We start from the raw sequence: 26,599 nt of genomic DNA on the forward strand, positions 1-26,599 counted from the left end.
TTTCCCTTCAGAGTCCAGAGTAGATTTTAAATGTCCTGATTGTTACCAGTTCTCCCCTAACAGCAAATATTTGCTAAGATACCCATACGGTCGCAGGTGATGAATGCAAACACATGCCTGCTCTTCATGAAGTGCAGGTATAGTGCCAGCCTTGGTTAGTCATGTGTGTGCCAATATACGGCTGCCAGAGGGACTTTTTTTTTTCCAATTTGATTTGTGGCAAGCCTAGGAATCATCATGTGAAAAGAACCTTATTAAGGTCAAAAAGTTAAGCACCCAAACTTTAAGAAACACAAACTCCATTTTCCTTCCTCATACATAAGCATTATGAATCAGTATTTAATTACAGGACTGTGAGTTATTTTTTCCACAGGTTCCCTTCAGAGGGGTCCTACCAGGTAGAGCTGTTCTGAGGCTAAATCTGGACTTAAGGAGGAGGTTGTTTGCAGGACCCCTGCTTCATTTCTTCCAAAAGTTGGAAAATGCATAAATTATGAGTCAGGGAGTTGCAGAAAAAGAAAGGGCACTCTGATGATTAAGGCAGCTGAAAGGCATCTTAGGGAATTGGATTCCATCCCTAACTGTGCCAAAAAGTCCAAATGAAATTCTGAGAAAATCCTTTAGTTCACAGTTCTCCGTAGAAATTAATGTTCCGTCCCTCAATTTTTTGGCCTTCTTAGTTTTGGACACTGGAAACTAACTTGAATTATTTTCAATCCTGCTGCAATTAACTCTGGAGAGTGACATCTTGGCCTGGTGTTTACATATAAAGAAAAAAAAAAAAAGGAAAGGCTTAAAAATTGGCATGGAAAAGAGCAACTGACATTATTTAAGAGTTGAAGAACATGTCCATCAGTGAGTTATCTGCAAAACATTTTGAAATGTGACTGAAATACAGGTTGCAAATATGTTCCCGAGGAACAAATACCAGATGTCAAAAGAAGCTGTAATCCAGTGGAGAAAAGCAAAGTATGAACTTTTGTCTATGAGCTGAAGCTAGGCAGATTCAGATGAGGAATTTGGCATCAAGCTTTAACAGTGAGAGTAATTAATCACCCCTGAAAAATCAACCCAAGCAAATCATCAGCTCTTTATCTCTTGAGGTCATCAAATCAAGAGTAGCTGCCTTCCTAGACTACTTGCTTTATTCTTTGGATAATCCTGAATTATTGGACTAATTACAGGAATAACTGAGTGATATGTATATATAGGTCCGTGAAATACAGAAGTCAGACTCTGTGACCTAACAGTCCTTATCTTTACTAATCCTTTACTAAGTGCCAGGCAGTCATGGTTGTAGCTGAAGTCAGATCAAACTTCTCTATGACTATATAAAATTCTAAATAGTGCTACACAGGCAGAAACCCCCAAAATAAGGCTATCTCACTGACTCAAATAGAATTACAGAATCATAGAATGTTAGAGGTTGGCATGGACCTTAGAGATCATCCAGCCCCAACCCCTTGTCCTGGGCAACGACACCTCCCACCATAGCAGGTTGCTCAAGGCTCATCCAACCTGGCTTTGAACACTGCCAGGGTTGGGGCAGCCACAGCCTCCCCGGGCGCCAGTGTCTCACCACCCTCACAGGGAAAAACATCTGCCTAATATCTAACCTAAACTTCCCCTCTTTCAATCTGTACCCATTGCCCCTTGTCCTGTCACTGCAGCTCCTAACACAGAGTCCTCTGCATCTTCCCTGGAGCCCCTTCAGATCCTGGAAGGTGCTTTGAGGTCTCCATACAACCTTCTCTTCTCCAGGTTGAACAGCTCCAACTTCCTCAGCCTGTCTTCATCAAGGAGATGCTCCAGTCCTCTTATCAACTTTGTGGCCTCCTCTGGGCTTGCTCCAACAGTCCCATGTCCTTCTTATGCTGAGGGCACCAGAACTGTGTGCAGTATTCCAGGTGGGTCTCAGGAGAGCAGAGTAGAGGGGAAGAATCACCTCCTTTGACCTGCCTTCACACAACCTTCTCTTCTCCAGGCTGAACAGCCCCACCTCCCTCCGCCTGTCTGTACAAATCTCTTACTAGCTCAAATTTAGATCCATAAGAGGAGTCTGACAATCTCTCCTTAGCTGGAAGAGATATTTTGAATGTGCACTGGTTATTGTTTGTGAAACTTCAGCCATGAGAACCACTGAAATGACCACGGGTAAAAGAATAATTCTCACCTCGGGACAACATTTCAATAGTGTCAGAGCAGTGGACCAAAATATATGAGGAGGTAACAGCTCATTGAGTCAGAACTGGGTGTTAAATGATGCAGAAAACTCACGGAAAAAAAGTCAGTACGTAATCCAGTAATCAAGGATTGAGATATAAATGCATAACTATAAGAGAAGGAAATGAAGTTGTACAATCAACCCTGATTGTGGCATTTCCAAAGAAACCTAGAGTTTTCAGCCTGATCATGTTCCTCAGTTTATTAGCTGATACATCCTCCATATGCCACACAAAATAAAATGTAATATAGTAAAATATATAACCGCCTCATGACATAAATTCAGGTGTATCTCCTTTGAACCTACACGAGGGAGAAATTACACAAACCAGCAACTTACTCCTGAGCATTTGCAAGTCTAATGTGAGTCACAAAGAAAGGCTGCAAAATGATGGCGAGTAAAGCCAATGGGATCTCTAGGACCAGATTTGCAGAGGAAAAATCATCCCAGAGAGAGATGGGATGGAGGTATGACTAGAAGAAGGGTATATTGTGTTGAAGGAAACATGTCAGTTACCATGTGGGTAAGGAGGCAACGGCTGGAAGGCAGTATGTAAATTCAAAATGATCTCAGAGTACAGGGAGTCTATGGTTTTGTCAGAGCCCTGAGCTCAGTAATGGCCCTAATCACTCTGACACCTCACCTGGGGCTCACACCCATGGGCCAGGAGCTCTATTTATGCTCAGCCCTATGAGCCCTATAGCTCATTCTTTGCTTGAGCTATACTGGAGGAGTGCTGGTCTCCTCACAGCCATGGCCCTGCACCTGTCTGGTTATGAAACCCATTCAGCTGGACCTCAACCTACAGATCAGCTTCCTGCCTTGATTTTTGTTACTATGGACTTGCTTGGTATTACTGGACCTGATCCTATTCCTGCCCTACTGTTTGACTTCTTGGCTTGACCTCAGACCTGTCGCAACAGCATTATACTGCATATTGACCTGAACGTTTGGTCAGACTTGGCCATCATCTTTGGGTCTGTCCTGCTTACCTCTATCTGGCACTGTGGGAATGAAACCTGGTTAGCAAGGCTCCCTCTTGGCTCCTGGCTCACCTCCCTTTGAGGAGCAGCCCTGCTCTTGCTGCTCCCTGACAGATTTATCCTGGTGTTTGGATGTTGGGTGCTCCAGAGGGAGCAGCTGCCTTGCCAATTGGAGCAAGAAAGCAACATAACAAGTCTGAGAGGAAGGGAGAACTCTCCAGCCAAAAATAACTAATTTAATTTTTTAGCCATAACAAAAGTTTGGTGACTGGTAGCTGTGTGTGTGAGTGACTAAGTGTGTGCACCCAGAGCTCTAGTCTGACTGTAAGATGACATCAGCTTAAGGAGCATGCCAGCAGCCTCTCAGTCATCTCTTTCCTATTGCTTGCCAAGAGCTATTGATGCTTCCCAAAACATGTGGTAAAAGAAGCCTCATGCATGTTTACATTCAAAGCAGGATGAAGGCCTGGCCCTGACCAGACTTCAGAGTCTGAGTCAAAACAATGCTGCTTTGACAGAGGCTAATTTCCTATGGCTTGCCATGAGGTGGGTGAGGCTATTGCCCGTCTTGGCCCTCTGTTGTATCTGTGTATTCTGTGACGTTCCAATATCTGAGAAATCAAACAGGAAGCAAAACTAGTCATTCTGAGAAATGAAAGGTCTCATGTTTGAAGCCAGCCTTGGTGAGTGGTTTCTGAGAGCTGGCACAAGCACAGAAGCTGTGCATAAGCTTTGTGAAGACCTTGTACGTGTGTGTCTTCTGTCTGTTTCCCAGCAAGTAAACATCACGCAATGTAACCACTGCCATTATCATCCATGATGGAGGTTAACAGGAAGGAGTTCACTTTGGTTTATTGATGTTGTAGGTAATATCAACACCAGACAGTTTTTAACTACTGAAGCAAGCTTTCCCTGGGGAGATGAACAGCTCAGGTTTGAAGGGGATGACGATTGATGGGTCTGCTGAGAAGATCAGGGTCTGGTGAGGACACTGTCCCATCACACCATCTTAGGAAGTGACTGAAAGGGACTAATGAGTAGGCATTCTAAAATATGGATTACAATACGTTGTTTAAAAAAAACTTTCCTTGGATGCAATGGGGTATGTGGATGTCTAAGCTGTGCATGTTCCTGTTAAAACACAGGTGTTACCGAAGAATAGAAGGGGCTGTCAAAGTCGATGCAAGTGGCCAGTGGCAGTAACCTGTAGGGATTGTTAATGGGCTAAGAGTGACTGTATTAGCAACTGGGACACACTGTGTGGTCTGATGGTCAGGCCCTGCTACCCAGCTGTGACAGTCTCACACATAAGTCAGCAGAAAGTGCAAGCATGTGTCTAAATCAGCACTAGCAGCCGCTTCACCAAAAAACTGAGGGGGCTTGAAATGATGGCTGTACTATAGGAAAGGTCTAATTGATTACTCTAGCCCTTACACCTCATTGTTCTTACAGCATGTTATTTTGTGTGTTTTTACTGTCTTCCCTTTCTTCAACAATGTGCTGTTTTGATAAGTCATTAGATGCAACATAAGGCAGCAGGGAAGCTGAGATCTCAGATGAGCCCATCAATTCTTGTTTTCCCATGGCTTGAGGTGGGAGATTCAGCTGGTGTTTGTTTAGGGCCTTAGAAATGGAGCTGTACCATTTTGCTGTCAACCTAGAATCTTGCAGGAGTATTATACAACCTTAGCTTCTCTTCAAACTGATTCTTTGCTACGAGACTCTGCTTAATTTCTGAATCTAACTGAACAAAGGGGAGAATGGTGCTTTCAAAGAATATTTTATTTCTTAACGGCTTCCAGAGGCTTCAGGGGAAAAAGCCCTCATAGGCTCATAAGATGTAGAAGAGTGGCCAAGTGATAGGACCTCAGAGATTTTGGTAAATTGTAGAGGCACTGTTATCTCCAGGTTTTTTTCAGAGTTGGCCAAAAGCTCTGTAAACTTTCCTCACCACAGCAAATCTTAGGAAAGTCATTGAGTCCATCACCTCCTACCTGTAATTTCGAAAAACTTCCTTAGGGGTTTACTCCTGTGTCCCTCAGGATTTGTGGCTTATAACTAAACATGAATTTGGCAGCAGTGTTGTATACAATGAAAAGCTGCAGTGACCATGGTTAGGACAAGTGCACAGCACAGTATTGTTCTCTGTGTTGCAGACAGAGCTAACCCATATGCAGCTATTTTCCACTCAGTCACTAGTATCTTCTGCAGAGGGCAAAGCTCCATTGCATTCTCTGGTTCTGCTGTCCTTTAGTACTGCTGAAGTACTTTCCAGCTCATGCTGTTTCCCAGACACTGCCCCACTAACTCTAACTTAGAGCTTCACCCAGTTCAGAATGAAAAGTGTGCACAAAGATTGTTTGCAATGAGGGTTCACCTGAAGGCATTGCTGGACTTCATGGACACCATATCCTTTGGAGGATATGGTTTAGGGGTTCCAGCAGAGTAGTAGACCAGTGGTTGGACTCAATGATCTTAGAGGTCTCCTCTAACCTCAATGATTCTATGATTCTATGACACTGTCTTTTCCTGCTTAGGATGAAAAACTCCTATGTGTCATGAATTTTACCCTGATTATTGCATTTCTGATAGGAAACTAGAAACTTTGTCAGGCTTTTTCTCTCTTTATACTCACTTCTGTAGATATCCATCTCCTTTCTTTGGTTCCAGGCACATATATGAGCCTGGCACTAATTATTAATTAAATCTCCATTGTGTTTTTTGTATTTGTGCTTTACTCTCTTTGGGGAACAGCTTTTAACATGTCTGTAAGGCTGTAGAACTTCACTGGTAGAATAAAACCCAATTGTTTAGTTCTAATACCCTGGGCTCCATGTGTTTCCAGTCTAAGGTCCAAAGAGCCAAGTGAATAAAATGTTACCTGCTTATTCTTGAGCTTATTTCTTTAAATCTAGACCTACTGGTGCCAAGAGAGCTTTTCTGGAATGAGGCAGTAAGACAGAGATAATTATGTCCACATTTGCTTTTCTATCTTCTTGACATTTCAATCAACCTCTGAAAATTTCAGGCTGGAAAGCAACCTAATCAGCAGTAGGCTCAATTTTAAAACTATTTTCTATGTTGAAAGTTGGAGGTATCAGCCCTGGGACACATCACTGATAAGCACTCGAGTGTTGCAATTTGTAAATAATATTTTCAAATGTCAAACATAAAATTCCTGGTTCACATTTGATGATGAGAAAAACCCTCAAATACTTGAGTTTTTGGTTGGGTTTTTTTTGTACTACAGTGCAGGTGATAAAAATATCAATGGAAACCTGCACCACCACTTAAAATGAGTTTGCCTGAAATGGTAGTAAATATGTCTGTGCTGGTACTGGTTTCAAAAGGATTAAGTAGCAGCAGGTATTTAACTGAACTCACTATAAACAATTACTTTTGAATGTAGTTTCTATGTTTGCTAACCATTCACTTGTCCAGGCTGGTTTCTTCAAATATTTGCGTTAGCTGTTTGAAGGAAGCATATCCAGCCTTTAGGCTAGTTTAGATATATTTGCAGCTCAACGCATAATTTGTTACATCATAGGTGTTACTCTGTATTTTCCTGGATGTCAGAAACTACAGAAATACTTCTGAACTAAAACAGATCAGACAGCCAAGAAGTCAAAGAAAGGAAAAAATTCGTAGGCAAGGAACTGAAGATGCAAGATTAAGCAGCCTGCCAAAACTTACAAAGGAAAATGTATGCTAGACTAGGAATTGGACCCAGACATCCTGACTGTCAGTCCAGCCGTAACCACAAGACTCTTCTGATTCACAATTGCTATTACAAATTAACTAGCAGCTCTCTAAGTCCCTGTGACTCATGAGTCATAAACAGTGGTGTAAAACTATTGCATTCTTTGTAAAAATGCAACACTGGGGTTTTTTTTCCTTGGTACCACTCAGCTTTTTTCAGCTAAAAGGGTCATTGACCAAAGTGTGGGCCCAAACCAGCTGTTTGTCATCAGTCTGTGTATGTAGCCAGGATTCTCACAGGATGCTACACTGTGGCAGACTAAACTGGTAAAAAGAGGACATAACATTAACATTTTAGCCATCAGAGCAAAGGAATGATTCTTGTATTGCTGTCATCTGAATAAGTGCCTTTTGTCCCATAGGTATGGCATATATATCTCTGACAGGGATATGCTTTCAGAGTGGTTTTAGATGACAATATATTATTTGAAGCCAATTGACTTTTTTGCATCAGGATTTTTGGGGCAACTTCTCTTCACTGTGGCTGAATACATCTGCAAGTGTCTGTATAGCTCCTCAGAACCAAGGAGAAAATCCAAAAAGGTGTCTCTGACCATCAAGAATGGTCTGAGCTGGCTATCAAGACGTGGCTTAAGTATTAAGATTTGAAATGTTACTGCCTGGTGAGGTGCTCTCTGACTAAGGACTGATTAGAGAAGAGGTTGGTTGTGTAGCTGATCCCAATATTAGTCCCAATGAGCACACATCTCCAACTCAAGCTCTATGTAAGTATAATCAGTGGCCAACTTATAGACAGCGAAATAAATGAGAATCATGTTGTTGAGGATGAGAAAATCTAACTGGAATGCTGCTCACCATAATTTAGAGGAGAACCAGCTGTCAGGCATGCAATGATGCAAGACTGTGCTAGGAAATAAATCTATCTGGGCAGTGAACTTTGGGAAATCCCCTTGTCAAATTCAGTGACTAGTGACTGTAAAGAATCACAGAACAATAGCTATTGTGATTGGAACAGCTGTAGAAGTCATCTAGTCTACCCACATTCACAGAAGGACTATTGCCAGCACATCATTAGGTCAGCCCTGCCCCTGAATAGCCAAGTCCTGAAAACTGCCTAAATTGGATATTCTGTGACCTCCATGGCCTATCTGTTCCAATGCTGCACTACCTTTATAGGAAATCTTTTCTTAACATCCAGCTCAATCTGACAGGCCACAATTTATGGCTCTTGCTCCCTGTTGTATCATCCGATGCTACTGAGGAAAATGTGGATCTCTTATGTCTGTAATTACCCTTCAGGTAGTTGCAGGCTATTAGATTAGCTTTCCCTTCACCTGCCTAAACAAGCCAAAATGCTTCAACATACTCTCGCTGATCGTGTGCTTCAGGCTGCTGACCATTGTGGTAGTCTTCTTTTCAGTACCTCAGTCAGTTTGCTTCCAGCATGCAGGGATGCAGGAAGTCATTCCAGCTCAGGTGCAGAATTTGGCATTTCTCTCTACTAGACTTCATGAGGTTTCTGTTGGTACAATCCTTAGGTGTTTGAGGTCCCTTTCAGTTGAAGATGTAATTTGTGTCAGTCAGTTGTCATAATTTTGCATCTTCTACTGATATGCTGAGGGTGCATCTATCACCATTCCATGTTATCCAGGTTGTTGTTGAAGACTGAAGCATATGGGCCACAGAATCAGCCTCTGGAGCACACCATTTGTTACTAGCTGTGAGCAGATACTGAGTGTTTGATCATCGTTACCCTTCCAATCTCAGGGTCCAGCTGAATTTCAACCCACCTAGAAGTCCTCTGTTTCAACCTTGGCACTGAAGAACCCAGAGGATGGCAGAGCTTTACCATTTCTAGACATTTCTAAAGCAGCACTGGGAGTATTGTATCCTAAATTCATTCACAGAGATTCATCAAAAAGCCTGTATGCAACCATATGGGGATGAGAAAGGAAAGACCTTGTACAAACAGGAATTAGGCATTTATGGAAGATGGTGTGGCTCTGTTGTACTGGAAATTCCAAAACTGTTGCTTTCCCCTTCCTATTCTGCCTTTGCTTCTTTCCTTACCTGCAGAAATTGAAATTTAGGTTGATTGTGCAGTTTAAAGAGAAGGGATGAAGCCTGGGGTAGAGAAAGAGGGAGTTGATACTGGTAGCAAATGTCTACAAACCCAAACAAACTGCAGTGGGAAAAGGCCATTTTCACCTTATGTTGTCCAAACATGTTAACTCAAAACATGTTCTTCTAGGAAAAATTATTTGGCATTCTGTCATAATATTTAATTACAACAGACTTCTTCCTTGGAAGAGTTTCAAAAGGTGAACAAACTAAATCAATTAACCTTTAATTTTGCTTTGACTGCAAGTCCTTCTTCCTGGTGTGAAAATACGAGACCAAACCAAAAACATTCCCAGTCCAAAAGTTCCTGGCTCTGGATTTGGATATTTCATATCCAAACTCTCTGCCTGTAGTCCCTATTTCTTAGCAGGAGGTCAGAGTTTAAAACCACCTCACACATCCAGGTCAGAGCTTTTATAAGGGGCCCTTTTACTCCTTCCAATCCTCTTTAGCATTCAATTTCTTTTTGGTTCCTGTTAGGTTAAGAGGAATTACACACCCATATGGTTAGGAGAGAATGGATTCCTTCTTCTTGTGTAGACAGTAAGGAAAACTAGAGGAAGCATCAATTTGTAATATAAGATGACCAAAGAAATCCTTAGCAATTATTTCATCACAACTGTCTAATTATGAGGATACAGTTTCCTTTCTATACCTGAGAAACTTCAGGGTTGAGCTACATCCCAGACATGTGCAGTATGACTGAACAGTGCCAGAAGTAATTTCTAAAGGAGAAGTTCCTCTGGTTGCTAAGCTGGCTGGGCGACCTACTTGTACTGTCACTGTATACTGAGCACCCTTCATTGAGCACAAAGTTGATATTATTTGCTGATGCTCAGACTTTTTAGGTATTTCTCCCTGCCATTCATGGTAGGATTTAATCTCAAGTAATCTGAGGTGGAAGTGAAACATGATGCAAAGCAACTTGAAGGGTTTTTCACTTTAGACAGGCTCATGCAGTTTCCTCTGTATGGCATAGCATATTGAATACCAAATCAGAAACCTACTGGTAAAGCAATAGCTCTTCTCAGAAAAGGAAAAGAAGCTTCTCTCACAATACACCAGAGCCATGGTGCAGGAGTCACTGATCATGTGAGCACATTTCCTAGAGACAGGTGTAAGACACAACTATGCCTTTTATACAGAACTTGTACTTACATGAACTTCCATTCACCCTGGACTATACATACTTTTTATTACATAAAAGCCATGATCTGAACAAAACCCCATGTGCTCTTCTGGTCCTAAATCCAGTCCTGCTGTACCTGTGGATTTCATTTTTAACTTTAAGCTCTTGGCTGCATAGCTTCTGAGGAAATGTCTGTTGGAGGCTATTTTGTGTGACCATGCAAGCCTTCACAGGGGATGAACACGCAGCTCACAGCACTTGTGCCTCTAGTCACTCTTGATGTATTAACCTACTGTGCTACACTCACCCAGCAGCTCTCTGGAAGGATTATCCTGGGTCTGAGGGCTTTTTTTTCCTCCATATTGCATCACTTGTCTTCATAACCCTCCTGCTCTGTAACAGGCAGGTGGCTGTTTGGCCTGGATGAGCTAGCAAGTGTTGCCACTGTCAGGCTAGTGACAGCTACGGCTGGCTCCTCTGTTAACATCTCTCTCTGTTTATCCACAGAATCACAGAATAATCAGAGTGGGAAGGGACCCCTGAGGATCATCTAGTCCAACTCCTGTCCCTGCACGGGACTTCCCCAAGAGTCACACCGTGTGCCTGAGAGCATTGTCCTCTTGAGCTCTGTCAGGTTTGGTGCTGTGACCACTGTCCTGGGGAGCTGTTCCAGTACCCAAACACCCTCTGGGGGAAGAACCTTTTTCTAATATCTGACCTAAACCTCCCCTGACACAACTTCAGACCATTTCCTTGAGTCCTGTAAGAAGAATCAGTGCCTGCCCCTCCACCTCCCATCACAAGGAAGTTGCATACAGTAATGAGGTCTCCCCTCCAGCTGCCCTGTACAGGATATAGATCTCTCTATATATGATGACTTGCTGCAGGGAGGGAAGCTGCCCTGCTCTTGTTGCCCTGACATAGCCCCAGACCTTGCTTTTATTCCTGATAGCCAATTCAAAGGTGCAAAAATAACCCCCCAAAAAAGAGGTGAAGGAGCTGGAGCCCAGGGGCAGTTTCCAGCAGTCTGATAACATCTCTCTCCTTTAACATAAGCCTCCCCAGGGAGATGGGTGTGCACACAGCTTTGGAACCAGGTTCCCACAACCCATCTCCCATGGCAGGGACTTCCTCTGGCCTTGTGGAAGAACAGAGGGAAATTTTCCTTCAGCTCAGTAAACAGCTGCAGTGAAGTGACTTTGAGTCCTCCATCTTTTGGTTACTTATTTTCTTGGCATTTTAGTGAGAGCCAGAGAATCTGTTTTCCATTTGCTGTACTTTTGCCGGAGACTGTAATTGCTCTTTGAACCTTCAGGAGCAGGAAACCCATTAAAGGCCCAAGAGGACAGGAATTCAGTGCCAGCCAGCACATTCCTTAGCTCCTTTCATACTGCAAGAGAAGAGTGCTTCTGGCTTCTCCAGAAGGGATATTGCTACATTTTGTTCAAATTTCAGGCTGATTTCAAGAGTAATTTTACCACTCACCTTATAGTTATCATTATTCCTGCTTTTTGCATTATTATCTTTATGGCTATTAACACAGAAACATCTATGGAGAGGTCATTACAGAAAACCCAAGCATCAAACTTGCCTTTCAGTATCTTGCAGACTGCAATGACAGCTATAATAACAAGAAAATCTCAGCTAAGGGCATGGCATATCAAGCTGTGGAAAACTGTTGGTCAGGTCTTTTAAGGAGCCTCTGGAAAGAGAATGAGAACTCTGCATATTGTATGGGAAATAAGAGCAGCCTGGCTCAGGTAGAAATAGTATGAAAAATCTTCCACAGATGGTAATACATCTTTAACGATGCAGATGCCACCCAGTAAGATTATTTTCTTGAAGAAGTGATATGGCTCAGACTAAGCGGGATTGGTATGTTGCTGGATTATCTTGGATGTGCACCCACTCTGCTAACTGCTCATAATCTTCCAGAAAGTGGATTGCTGCCACTTTGCCTCAATACAGAGTGTGCCACAACGACTTTCTGCTGCATGAGTCCCTTAGGACAGCTAGTTGGCTGTGTCTGAGTCTGTCCCACAGGTTCTGGAATGGGGGAACAGGAAGCAGCACAGCACAAAGAGGAAAGCATAAGCTACAGAAGGTAATTCTAAGAAAACAAAGGTAGACTGGGGTAGTACTGGGAGCAGGAAGGCACAGGTATTCTGAGCCTAAAAATGGAGAATGAGGAGCTTGGATTAGATGTAATGAAATAAACATAAAAGATCATTTTAAGGATGACCCAGCTGAAATGTAAGTGTTAAGTGAACTTCACAACAGCTAGTCTTTCTGCGCCAGGTTATGGCCCCTCTGGTAGTTGGCTCTGTGCCACTCTAACTGCACAGATCTTCACTAAAGCTGATAGAATGAGCTGGTGAAGAGTTATCTCAGAGCACAGGAATAGAAGTGAATGATACTGCTGTCCCATCCCCTGCTGAAATGGCATCAGGAAAGGAAACAGGAGACATGAGGATATCCTGTGTATCATGCAGATGTCAGAAAGGCCTTGAGACTTCTCTAGCTTATGTCTAGGACTGGGTCCTACCAGAAGGAGCTATACAGACCTCTGTAGAGATGAGAAATGGCATCTCCTAGATCATCCTAGTGATGTCAATACTTGCAGAGAAACTGTTACCTCTTTTATATATTTCTGCTTACAAGTGAGAAAAAAGGATTTTGCTGGCCACTGGCATGGAGCAAAGCCTGTCATGCATGTTCTGTGTGCCCAGCAAAGGAACTGATCCCCATATTTGCAGTGGTCATGGGTTAGGAAGGACTGCTGTACATCACAGCAACCATCTTACTTCAAATAGAAGTAGCATTATGCATGGGGAAGCTTTTCTGCGAATGACCAACAGCTAGTTCAGCTCTGCAGCTTACAGCAACAACCAGGTTCTGAGAATGGAGAGCCTTTGCTGGCAATCACTCCATATTCCTTTATCTCCAAATAATCTATCATAAAGTGCAAGGGTGAAGTATTTGTTCCAGTCCCTGGCATTGTCCAGATCCCTATCTCCTCCTTACTTATTCTTCTTGTACTTCCGGTTACTTTAAATGAGGACAGGTAAAATCACAGAATCATTTAGGTTGGAAAAGAACTCCAAGTCCAATATTAACCTAACACTGCCAACTCCACCACTAAACCATGTTCCTAAGCACCACATCTACATATGCCACATATTGCACACAAAAAAGCCTGCATAAAACCCTTGTAATGGTTATGGAGTCACGTGTTAAAAAAGCTAGGAAATCCAGGATTAAAGTTACCTGGGCTACATTTAATCATCATCTGAGTTGTGATGCTGTCTTCATTTCAAAGTGCATAGATTATTGTTTATCCAGACACTCCCTTGCTCCACGGTCAGGAGGGAAGTGTGCTGATGGCTACTGATGGCTGGGAAAGTGTCGTGGTTTAACCCCAGCCAGCAGCCAAGAACCACACAGCCTCTCACTCACTCCCCCACCAACTGGATGGGGGAGCAAATCAGAAGGGTAAAAGCTACAAAAACTCATGGGTTGAGATAAAGACAGTTTAATAGAGAAAGCAAAAGCAGCACATACAAGCAAAGCAAAACAAGGAATTAATTCACTGCTTCCCAAAGACAGGAGGTGTTTAGCCATCTCCAGGAGAGCAGGGCCCATCACGCGTAACGGTTCCTTGGGAAGACAGACGCCATCACTCCAGATGTCCCCCCTTCCTCCTTCTTCCTCCCACCTTATATACTGAGCATGATGTCATATGGTATGGAATATCCCTTTGGTCAGTTTGGGTCACCTGTCCCAGCTGTGTCTCCTCCCAGTCTCCCATGCACCCCTAACTTCCTCGCCAGCGTGGCAGTACGGAAAGCAGCAAAGGCCTTGACTCTGTGTGAGCTCTGCTCAGCAACAACAAAAACATCTTTGCATTATCAACTCTGTGTTCTGCACAAAATCCAAACATAGCCCCATACTAACCTCTGTGAAGAAAGTTAACTCTACTCCAGCTCAAACCAGCACAGAAAGCCTCACAACAGTTCTCCATAGTACCCCTTGCCTCGTGGTGTGGAAAGTAGATGGCAGTGGTCACCTTCCTTACAGAAGGAACAAGAGTCATCATGGGACTGAAGGGATGGATTGCTGCTCTGCAGACCTGACCAGTGTTCCTGTCACTGCCACAGAGCTCCAGTTAGATTTCCCATGGATGATTGTGACAAGACTCTGCGTGCCTGTGTGTGTGTGTGTGTGTGTGTGTGTGTGTGTGTGTGTGTGTGTGTGTGTGTGTGTGTGTGTGTATGTGTGTTGTGGGATTCACTGTAGGGGCAGGGTGAGAAGGCAAGGGCTGTGATGACAGGGGTTCAAGCTTTTGAGGCTGGTATTGCAGCCAGAGCCCTTGAATGCTTGAGCCACAGCTGACTTACAAAAGGGAATGAGCACTTGCAACTGCATCTGGACTTTGTGCTTTGAATACAAATTGCTGCAGGATGCTAGAAACCGAGAAAATCCAAGTCATTGCCATTCTGTATCAAGTACACAAAATTATTGACTTTGCACTTTGAGCAGGCAGCCTCTCATTTACAAAATACATACTATCTACTCTAGTGCTGTGAAAACAAATTTGTTGTTTCTGAAGCAGTTAGATATGATACCTTGCTGAATGCCATGAACTCAAAAAGGGTTTTAGTCATTCTGCTCTCAGAGCATGGTTTAAATCCTGTGTAATACAGAAGATCATCCACTGAGCAGAAGGACAAAGCAATGTATGGAATGTTTCTCTTTTTAATTGCTGAAATTCTGTGACAGGAATCCTGTGAAAGAAATCATCTACATTGCATGGCTCAGAGAAGTGAAATCAAAACTTCAGTGTCAGCCCTTGTCAGGGCAATTCCCATAGGCACTTCTGGCTTTGCAACTGCAATAGTATTTCAATGTAATTTTTGCACTCAAACTAAAAATTTACAGTCATCTTCTTTTCACAGAATCACAGAATTGATCATGTTGGAAGGGGCCACACTGGGTCATCTGGTCCAACCTCCCTACTTAAGCAGAGTTGTCTCACAGCACATGGTTCAGGATTGCATCCAGATGGTTCTGGAATATCACCAGGGATGGAGACTCCACAACCTCTCTGGATAACCTGTTCCAGTGCAAGGTCACCTGAACAGTAAAGAAGTTCTTCCTCATATTCAGGTGAAACTTCCTGTGCATCAGTTTATGCCTGTTGCCTTTTGTCTTATTGATTTGCTCCACTAAGCACAGCCTGATCCATCCTCTTGGCTTCCCTCTTTTAGATACTCATATACATTAATGAGGGACTCCACAACCTCTCTGGATAACCTGTTCCAGTGCAAGGTCACCTGAACAGTAAAGAAGTTCTTCCTCATATTCAGGTGAAACTTCCTGTGCATCAGTTTATGCCTGTTGCCTTTTGTCTTATTGATTTGCTCCACTAAGCACAGCCTGATCCATCCTCTTGGCTTCCCTCTTTTAGATACTCATATACATTAATGAGGTCCCTTTCAGTTCAGTCTTTTCAAGGCTGAGCAGGCCTAACTCCCTCAGCCTTTCCTTGTAAGAGAGGTGCTTCAGTCACAGTTATATTTGTTGCCCTCTGCTGGACCTGCTCTGGGGGCTCCATGTCCCTCTGGTCCTGAGGAGCCCAGAACAGGACACAATACTCCATGTGTGGCCTCACCAGGGCTGAGTAGAGAGACAGGGTCAACTCCTTCGACCTGCTGGCAATGCTCTTCTTAATGCATCTCAGGATTCCATTGACCTCCTTAGCCACAAGGACACACTATGACTCATGGACAGCCTGTTGTACACCAGGACCCCCAGGTCATTCTCTGCAGAGCTGCTCTCCAGCAGGTCAGTGCCCAACCTGTACTGGTGCTTGGGGTTATTCCTCCCTAAGTGCAGGAGCTATAGCCTACCAGACTCTACTGACCTGAAACTTTCTTGACTGATAGCATTGTATTGCTTTAACTAATAGTCAGCCACAAGCTCAATTAAGCCAGAGCAAATCTTGTCTATAGAAAGCTTGTTTTGGAACAAACGTCTTATTTAATTTGGCTTCCTTGGATTTGTTTGTACAGGAAAAATTATGAAATATGTGAACAACTCTCATCATCTTTATATGATACAAACCCTTCTGGATGGGCTTACAAGTACATCCCTGGAGAGACAGCAGGTATGTGTGGGAGCTGGAGTATGTCTGAGATGAGGACTTGTTGTCAGATTTGTTTCAGAACTAAAGTTCAGCAACCCTTCTGATGGGGCAGCCTTATAGTACAGGAAATGTTAAAATTTTTTTGATTGGAAAATAAAAAGAATGCAAGAAAAATAGCATTTTAAAACATTTTTTGTCTTATTTTCTCTGCCTTCTCTTAGCTTTCTGCTCCTTGTTTACAAGTTGGAAGCAAAGGAACCAGATTCTTTCACCCTGTGAAAGGTTTAACACAGGTTAAAGCACCAGCTTAGGATTTTTCTTAAGTAACAAACAGCAAACAAAGCTAAATCCTTTTGCAAAATAACAAATTTAATCGGACAGGCAGCTTTGCACCAGCTTCCACCAATCTGCTGCCCAGTGCAGAGGCACTGGAACCGAGGGGGCCACAGCTGGTCTCCAGGGAGGCTGGCAGCACTCCAGCCCCAGACTGCCCAGCAGATAAAGGTTCCAGCCTGTTGGGAACATGCAGCAGAGTGTGTGACTGTCCCATTGGTACTCAACATTGGGAAACTATTACAGGAATGTGTATTTCAACAAGCCTCTACACACATGCCTCTGTTTTTTTTTTTTCTCTTGAGATAAGATTTCGTGTTAGGAATTCTCAGGGCTTCCCCTGTTTTGCTGGGCAGAGGAATCCTGACTTAACCCAACAAGTAATGAAAGGCACCCATAATATGGGACACAGACAGGCCTTTCACCTGAGGCACCCACAAGCCACCTGGCAGCACATTAGGGAAGGGTTTTATAAAGCAGGGAACTATCCCTCTTGGCACAGAAAGCAGAGAGTAGCTTGTGTAGCCCCATCCATGCAAAGTTCAAGCTGCCTGAGGTGGGTGCTAACAGCAGTAGAGGCTGCTCAGAGCTCAGTGCTGGCTGCAAGACCTGTGCAGCTCCCTGGGTAAGTATTCTTGCTTAAAGCTTCACCTTGAGCTCCATATCTGTGGTTATCAGCACACACACAAGGCAGTTTATAGCCAGTATGAGCTTGCCTGTGTGACCCAGTGGCTGCCCTCTGATTACAATGTCGCTGCATGCTTAGCTTCAATGCTCCCTCCTGTGCTGGCTCCTTTGACAAACCACTTAATACACATAACACATTTTTGAAAGGAAGGAACAACCCCCCACTCTACTCTGACACTAATAGAGAAAAGTCTTGTTCAAATACAAGTGCACAAAAGGGTTCAGATTCATTTTCTTGAAAATGGCTGGGAATAATTTCTTTCTTTGCCTCAGAGATTTTTCTTACTCTTTTCATTTTTTTATTTATATATACATAAATACTTGCAACAATGGCTAATTGTCAGAAAAATGCAAGTTATTTCTTAGCAGGATTCTTGTCTGCTCATTTCTGCATTCCAGACTTCTGTCTTTATAACTGAGGTCTTGACAAAATTATATAGCTCAACGCTGAGCTAGGTAGTACCTCTCCAGAATGAGCCTGTTGGGACTGGCAAGTATTCTTGTTAAAAGCCTGAAATAAAATAATCTGTTCCTAATGACTTGTTTTTGGCTCTAGCAACTAATTGTGTGTATATATGCCCTAAATTACATTAATGTGGAAGTAACAGATCACAGAGAGCTTGTAGTATTGCGTATGTTACTTACACACTGAACCTATGGCCATGACATCATTGCCCTTGTTCTGGACTCTAGTGACGGCACAGCCAAGAAAAGCCTAAGTGAGAACACAACACATTGTTCCTCTCAGCTTCTAGGGCCATATTGACTTTGTGAGTCAGGCTCAGCATGCAAGAGTGACACATTCCATCATTAGTGTTACTAATTCCCTGGTTGTTAAAAATCCAGGGGAGTGGAAAAGCATTAGAACTCATGAACTCTCATAGCCTTTCTAAGTTCACTTGTCTGTGCCACAGATATAACAGTAGGATCTTAAATGGTTATAAACAGGGGATTGTCCTGAGGCTTCTATAGGACAACTATTATTTTTTGATGAATCCTGATGAGATGCTCAGACTGACTGCAAGACACAAGGAATTAACTTTGACACCCATGTTTTCCTTTGTGTTTTGTTGGCCTGCTAGCAAGAAGACCCAGAGGGATGGAGAGCTAGAAGGGCAGGACTGCTCAGCTGGCCTCAGTTAGAGACAAAAAGAGCTGAAAGAGCCTAGAGGTAGGCCTAATACCTGTACATTCTGATTTACATATGCTAGCACATGTGAGGGATTTGTGTAAGAAAACAACAACACCATCATAAAAATTAGGATAATATGAATTTCAGCAAGTGTGAAAAGCTGGGACTAGCTGTGCCATAGCAGATGACCATCCTTAGATTCATGTCATTGATTGCAGTCTTGGGAGATAAAGACACAACAAACTAGAGGACCAGGACAGTCTGTTGAAAAAGTTGCCTTTGAGCAACAAAAAGCCAGTACCCAGTGGGGATTAAGAGTGGATAACAGGAGCTTCCAGTGATGGGAGATGCTTAGCTGGAGCCACTTAAGAGGGGCTGCTAACAGAGTTAGAATGGTCACAAGAAGCAGCAAGCCAGAGGGACAGGTCAGGGCTACTTACCCTGTCTCAGCTCCAGCTTGAGGAACCCTTTGCTACCCAGCAGGTGTGCGGCAGTGGCCCTGAACTCTCAGCTGTGAGTGGAATGTTTCTAGGGCCAGGAGGAGCGATGGTCTGCTCTAGCAACTGTGTCAGCAAGCAATGAGAAAGGGATTTGACAAGCATTGCTCGGGGAGTTGGTGGATGCCTGTTATTTTATTTATGTTCCTTTGTCCTTTTCTTCTTTATCTCCAAAACAGCACTGCCCTGCTGAGCCATTTATGATTTATGAGTAAGGAAGTGGAGCTCTCTGGACACTCAGTTAATTTAATTTTCTCAGGTTGGGAGCTGGAACACAAAATCCTGGTTATTAATGACCCTTAGAAATTGAACTGTCCTTGCAGCTGTCAATCAGTCTGGCAGAAAGGGGACATTTACTGCTTCCTTTTGTGTCTTTGCACTCTCATATACTTGAAACAGGAGTGAGGAAAGCAGCTCATTGCTTGTGTTTGACTTCTTTGCAGACTTGGTGACTCTCTAGTGAAAGTTGACATGAGAAGCCATTGGGAGCTTGGTACCACAAAACTGGAGTTTCAGTTTATATACGGGAAAAAGAGAGATAAAAGGCCTGAACACTTGGCAGCTTAGCAGTTTTTACACCTCTGCTAAGCAAAGCCTGAATTCTTGACTTCTTGACATGTTCTCCACATGTGGTTGCAGTATGTGAAGGTGTGTAGAAACCAGATACAAAATAACTCATTTGAGTGGTAGCAGAAGTCTAAACACAACAGCCTGAACTTCAAGACAGGTTAAACATGCCCAGGCAAGATCCTGGGTAAATATACAGCTAGTGAAACACACACCAGCACTGATGCTCCACACTCCAGTACCTGTGCTAGCTAGAGAAACGCTGGGTAGCTGTGCCCCCACTCTGTCATGTGTCTGAAGGATGGTGTCATGGTGCTCTGAGTTTCACCGGGGAGGTCTAGGAGGGGAAAGAGGCAGCTTTGGTTATGCCCTCATTGTAAGGAGGGCTAGCAGCGTAGCACAGAGCAATTGGGAAGGCTTTTTACAGCCATCCCACAGCCATTTGTGAAACAGCTTCTGTTCTGATGGACATTCTGGTGACTGCACTTTCAGAGCAGTATAAACAGCATAAGCAGTATGAAAATATTTGTTACATTTGTAGCCTTTGCAGTCGAAGACTGCTTTTTACTCTCATGATGGTGAAAACTGCCTGGAATGATCTCTAACATACCAGACTGCTCTCAAGCCTGAGAGACTCTTTCAGCAGTGGTCAGGACTGGCAGAAGCCAGCTGAATCAGGGAGAAGAGAATGAAACAAACTGGGCTGAAGCTGTCCATACAGCCCTGAAGGAGTCTGCTGCAGGGAAAGGATTATTTGGGCAGAGAGATCCAGATACTATGATGCTCATCCACTAGCACAAGACTGAGAAGAGACTGCCTCCAACCTAAGAACAGCAGTGCCCTTGGGACCAACTCTCTATGATCACAAAGACACCTTTGTCTATTCTGTCATCATCCCCCATGGTATTTGTACATGGACTCTAGTGCCATCTGTCCCTGTGAAAGCTGACCCCCATGTGCTGCTTGGGCAGCTCCATTCTGTTGACAAAGGATTTTCTTGCAGGGTAAGAATCCTCCCTGGTATAAAAATTGCCAGAGCTGCCCTGTTTGCATAGTAAATGGTATGTTGGCACTATGGAAGGGACAAGTCAGATACATTCCAAGAGTTTCAGACTTCTTACAGAGTCTGAGCCAACAACACGAGTAAGAGAAGGCTGAAGGGCATTCTGAGCTGAGGTGCTCCAGCAAAGGCTCAGCAGGTTCCAGGGCAAGGAGACTTCAGTCCTTTCCCTGCTGCTGCCCTGCCCTGTCTTGCCCTGGCAAAGGGCTTGATTCAGCTTTGTGTCCAGCCCACTCTTTCACTCCCATTTTTTTCACATGGACTCAAATCTATTCCCATGCTATTCCATTTGCATGGAGTTGGATCTATTCCCATGCTTCTCTGTCCTTGCTGGAGGAAAGTGTTTCTGAAAGTCTAGCCCAAACCACCTTCACCATTACAAGCCCTTTCACCTTGGTGCTATTTTTGGATGCCTTTAAATTACAAGCTGTCTAACCTACTACGTTTTTACTTTCTGAATTCCTTCTTCAGAATGGTGTGTTCTGCTGAGTTCCCACAAAGGGAAAGGCTCCATGCATAAGATGCTGCAGAAAACCTTTGCCCCCGCCCAAAGTCTCATATTTCAGAGTGACGCACACCCTGCTCCACTATTACTTAATAAAAAGTGAAGTCACTGCTTTCCTCCCCTTCAAACTTCTCCACCCTCAGTCAGGAGGTCTGCTTCTCCACCCTTTGGCAAAACAGCTGTTTGGGGGTGGAGGTGAGTTTAGGGGTGGTGTTGACCATCCTCTCATCTGGGGAGAAAAAAACAACAGTCTAGTCCCGTCAAAGCGCTGCTTTAGAGCTGGGAACAGCCCTGACAGCCTTTCCCCCCTTCTGTGTTTATGTGTATTTCATTAAGTACAACTTAATAAGATCATTCATGTCAGTCTGTGGGTCTAGTTTAGGATACAAGGAAGAGTGTGAGCACAGCAAACCACTTGGCTGTTCTTTGCCTTTTTTCCTAACCCAGGAGGGAAGTTTTCGTGGAATCATCCACCTTCCTACTTTGGTAGATAGGAAGAGGCAGATAAGCTGGTGTGTGGTGTGATGTGGGGTTAGGCTCTCTGCTCTGCTCAGACTTTGCTCACAAGCAGTGAGAAGGAAGAGAATACATAGGAGAAGGCTGCAGCTGCATGATTTTGCCTTACCTCTATCAGTGTGATCACAAGTAGGCCAGAAGCTGCCCTAAATATACTCCAGCATCCAGTAGTCCCTTAGGGGCAATCTGCTGACTCAACATGGCTGGAGGACTATGTGGTACAGCCACTCTTCCTTCTCACCCTTGACATGCCCTTCCTGGCATGCTGGTGGCTATTCTGGCTGGCCACTTGCTGAAGACTACTGCTCTGGAGAGACCACAGGCCAGGGAGGGAGGTCTGGGTTGCATTGTCCATCCTTGAAGGAAAGAAAAAGAGTGTTTTGGGGCCACAACATCATGGGAAAGGATTTTGGAGAATGCATTCACTCCAAGAGGTGTTAGGTCCCTCCAGAACCTCTGTGTTTAAAAGGGGAAGTCTGCAAATGTTCAGAAAAAAAGGTTGTATCATGCAAGGAAGCACAAAAAAATGTGCAGATAACTCATAACAGTAGGGGAGCCAAACTTTTCAACCTGTTCATGCAGAGAGTGACAACATCATGGGAAAGGATTTTGGAGAATGCATTCACTCCAAGAGGTGTTAGGTCCCTCCAGAACCTCTGTGTTTAAAAGGGGAAGTCTGCAAATGTTCAGAAAAAAAGGTTGTATCATGCAAGGAAGCACAAAAAAATGTGCAGATAACTCATAACAGTAGGGGAGCCAAACTTTTCAACCTGTTCATGCAGAGAGTGACAACTGGTAGAGACCTCTCCCATGAAAAGGACAACCAGATGGTGAGGGACAGAATGCACAGACAGAAGGTCTGGCAAGTGAGGAGGCAGCTGGTATGTCTGGTGGTCAGGATGGCCAGCTGTCCTGGGTTTGAAGGCCTGCACCTTCACCTGCCATAGAGCAAATGTAATTTGTCCCATCTTCATTGAGACCAGCTGAGGACCTCTCTGCATATGCAACTGTCTTTCTGCTATCTCTTGCTTCAGCCTGTCTGTACCAGTTCATGGATTCTGTTCCGCTGTGCTACAGCAATTTATAGGCCAGTCTCTGTTTTCCCTGCTTCTCAGCCATTTCCTGACTGAAACACGCATTAGCTGTGCTGTGCTTACTCAGATATTTCATGATTATTCACTTCAAGATGTTCAACTCAGAATGAGTGAACAGAGAAACTAAGTCTCCCCGTAAATTTTTATTTGTTTATTTAGAGGTAGTACCTCACTCAAATACCAGTATTCCCATGGTGACAGGTGCTACACAAAAATGGAGCAAAGAGTGTGTCTCTCAGAGGAACAATGGTTTTCATCTTCTATGAGACAGAGTGCAAAGATATAATGACCTAATGCTAGTTAACGCCAGTGGTCTAGGACTTCAGCTTTGCCATTGTTACAGATCTCACATTCCTGGGTCAGAGAAACTGTATTTTTCGGAAGGTTCAGTGGAAATGGTTTTGGGACTGTATCAAAGTCCTCCTAGGATTCCAGTTTTCTTAGTCTTAGCCTCAAAAGAATTTACAGCTGGCTCAAGCAGAGCTGCAAGTCCCCACAGGAAGGATTTTGTTAATATTCTGCCTTTGGAGGACAGTGAGCTTCTCTGTGAAGGCAACACAAATATCTGTCCATGTCCACAGCACCACACCCACTACTCCTCCAAGGCCGGCAGAGTTTCAGTGACTCACATGACCATGTCCCTCTGTCCAGGGGTTATTAGGAAAAACTGGATGGTGTGTGTGCATTGGAAATTCCCCCCATTCATTCCTTCAGTTTGGGCAGGATTTCTCTCTGTCTGAAAGTGAAACAAGCTGCCAACACTGTTCTTAAAAATGAAGAGGACCTTCAGCAATCAGCAGAGTTCCTAGGAATCTGTGGAAAGCCAGAGACAACATGAGATGGCCCCTGTACTCAGGGGGCCAGCAGTGAGCATCACTGCTGGGCTTCTCCCTACTGTAATCAGCCTGTCTATTATTCTCCTAAGTGATGCTGAGTACAGTGTCCTGGCTGGATCTGTGTAGAGTGGAAAATAACTATTTGTGCAGCATGTCCTCACCTGGAAAGTAGCTCCAGGGCACAAAGAATAGTGAAGGGCAGCTCTTGAGGTCTGTTTTATATGCAGACTGCTTCCTGCCAGCCAGAGCAAGCTGGTACAGGCAGTTTTCTCCAAGATACCCTAGTCAGTCTTATTTCTGGTCCAACACAAAACCATGTCTTCCCAATCAATAACATAAATCTGGCCTCTGTCAGCTCAAGGAATAGTGCTCTCCTGTCCTTGAGGGACATAATAACTACCTTTTCCTCCTCCTAAACCACTTCCCAGGATTCCTCACTTGACTCAAACACTTTTTAAATCAATCAACTAAAAATAAGGTTACAGGCTGTGGACTTAATTTTCTTACAGAGCAGAATCAACATCTCTTCCAGATCCCTTAAGGGTCCTTAAAACAAAAAAAGTGTCCTTTTTCAGTCCACAGTCCAACACATATATCACTAAGAGCATGCACATTGTGCCTGCAGAGCATCCTCTGCAGATTTGTGTGTGGAAAGGAAGGGAGATCAGGAGAGGGAATCCATGAGAAATTTAGGGGAAGGAAAAGTGCCACCTGTTGCTCATGTTTCTGGAAAAAACCCTTTACCTTTCTTTTATAAACAGTGGTGCCTCTGGATATCAGATTCATCACAGACTGTACAGCAAATTTAGTGGAAGATAAAGCATTGACATCAATTCATCACAGGAGTGTAAAGCAGGTAAGACTCAGAGTTTCATGAACATGATATCTGCAGTACAAATGCCACATGCTGCAAGCTCCTTCACTCCTGGCACAGCACATTTATTGCTGCTATGTTAATTTTGAACCCTCTCTAACATGTACTCTGTGCCCTTTGGCAGGGACTCAGTCTGCCTGTTATGTATCCGTACAGTGTTTGGGACAATGTGGTTTTGGTTTTCCTAACAAAGACCTGTGCCAATAAATAATGAAAGCATATCAGTCATAGTCTGCATAGGAAAGGCAGTGTCCACGGGATGATAACATCTTTGGTGGTTACCATAAAATTTTCAAGAACAAGTCATTCCCCTCATATACTTTTAAAAAAAAACTCACAAACTTGGTATGCTAAGAACTTCTAATATGAATATATCTCCCTTATTTGGAAAAAACCAAATTGTGCTTCCAGTTTCATGATCCCACTTCATTTTTGATATTTGACCTAGAGGTTTTCACGTCATCTGTCAGCCCACAGAGAGTATCCCAAGGTTCAGTGTGTGTATGTGAGTGTGAGAGAGATAGGAAAGGAACATTAGGAACAGGCCAACCACAAATAGCTAAAATTAGCTATGAGAACTGGAGTGCTGAGGTCTCTGAGGAACACTAGTCAAAGAAAAAATGGTTGTTTGCTAAACTCCCACTTATTCTACTGCCCCTGAGGACTCCCGGCTCACATCCCTGCCCAGACATCCTACATGGCTATTTAAGAGGATTTCCCCCACCCCTTCCCCCTCCATTGACCATCACTTTCTACTTTTGTAACTGCAGTACAGAGTGAGATGGGATTCCTGCTCCAGCAGCAAGATGCTGACTGGGAACAGGAAACAGGGGGCTATGCAGAGCTCAGGCTCTGACAATACAGACGTCACGCCCACGTGCAGACAGGGATGTTTCTCACATATGGCAATGATCAGCAGCTCTCCCTATTCCTCTCTTTCCTTCTTCCCCAGAAGGGCTTACAAAGCCCTAGAGGGGCCATATATTGAGTTAGAAGCAGTCTTTAGGAAGCTGTGTGAGGCCTCAGTTATCATGGAACATGATTTCTTGCATAATTCTTTCAGATTCTCTGAGGCCACTAAATTTGAGGCTGTAAATCTTCACGTGACTAGAGCATATGGCCTTAAAAGAAGACATGGAGTGAATTACAAAGACACAGCCTATCTTCTTCAGAATCTGATTAAAGGAATCCTTTGAGAACTATCCCTTACATGCAGCCATAGGCATGGCTTTAAGAGCTGCCCTCCCTCCTCATTCCCAGAAATGTATGATGGAATAAGGAGTGTTTTTATTTTTTTTGCAGAACCAGGTTCTTCTCTCTTCTCATTTCTATTCTCAAAATAAAGCTTAATAGCTATGACTGTCTATCCTTCAGATTATAATTTCTGGGGAAAAAAAACAGAACGCTAAAAGTAATTGCATTGATACTTGTGGAAACACCTTAGGGAAGCTGGAAACTGTCTAAGCTAAGGAGCTAGGTTCTGTCTCTGCAAGCAGGAGAAGGAAACTGTCTTGCATTCACTGGGAATAGGTTTTGGCTTCCTCCAGCCAGCTCTCTGTAGTGCTATTTGCTTGCAGCCATGCACAGCTTATGCTGTACTAGCCTCTCTAGGCTAAATTGCCATTATACATGATGTTCAGAGGTGAAGGCTTATTCCACATGGGGAAACCAAATGAAGTAAAAAATTCTCTTCCTAACCCTCTCCTTCTCTTTCCATGAGGCAGACTGTGCTTTTCTTGATGATCCTGCTTTGGCACAATAAATTTTTTGAAAGAAAAGTGACTTTATGTAAGTATCAGTGGGAGAAGGTTGTGTTCAGCAATAGCTCATTCAATCTCAGCACTGGGAGAGAGAATTGAAATGTCTTCAGAAGGTATACCCATAGCTATCCTGTGAGAAAAGGGAGACCAGATTAGTGCCTTCTATTCTAGCAGCACGAAGGATTTGCCAGCATTGAGCAGACCTTCATCTCTCCCTTCCCATTCCCCTGACTGGGGTTGTGGTGGTTCTGCTGAATGTGAACTGAGAGAATAGGAAGCAAGATTTTGGGTAATAAATGCCTGGTTGTAATCTGGAGGACATAAAAACATGGCTTAAATGAAAATACATAAAATGCTTGTCTATCTCCCGTCTTTCATGCTATGAGGTGCTGGGGAAAGCCTGCTGGAGAAGCATG

The sequence above is a fragment of the Acanthisitta chloris genome, unplaced genomic scaffold (assembly GCF_000695815.1).
Source record: "Acanthisitta chloris isolate BGI_N310 unplaced genomic scaffold, ASM69581v1 scaffold6337, whole genome shotgun sequence".
NCBI lineage: Eukaryota > Metazoa > Chordata > Aves > Passeriformes > Acanthisittidae > Acanthisitta > Acanthisitta chloris.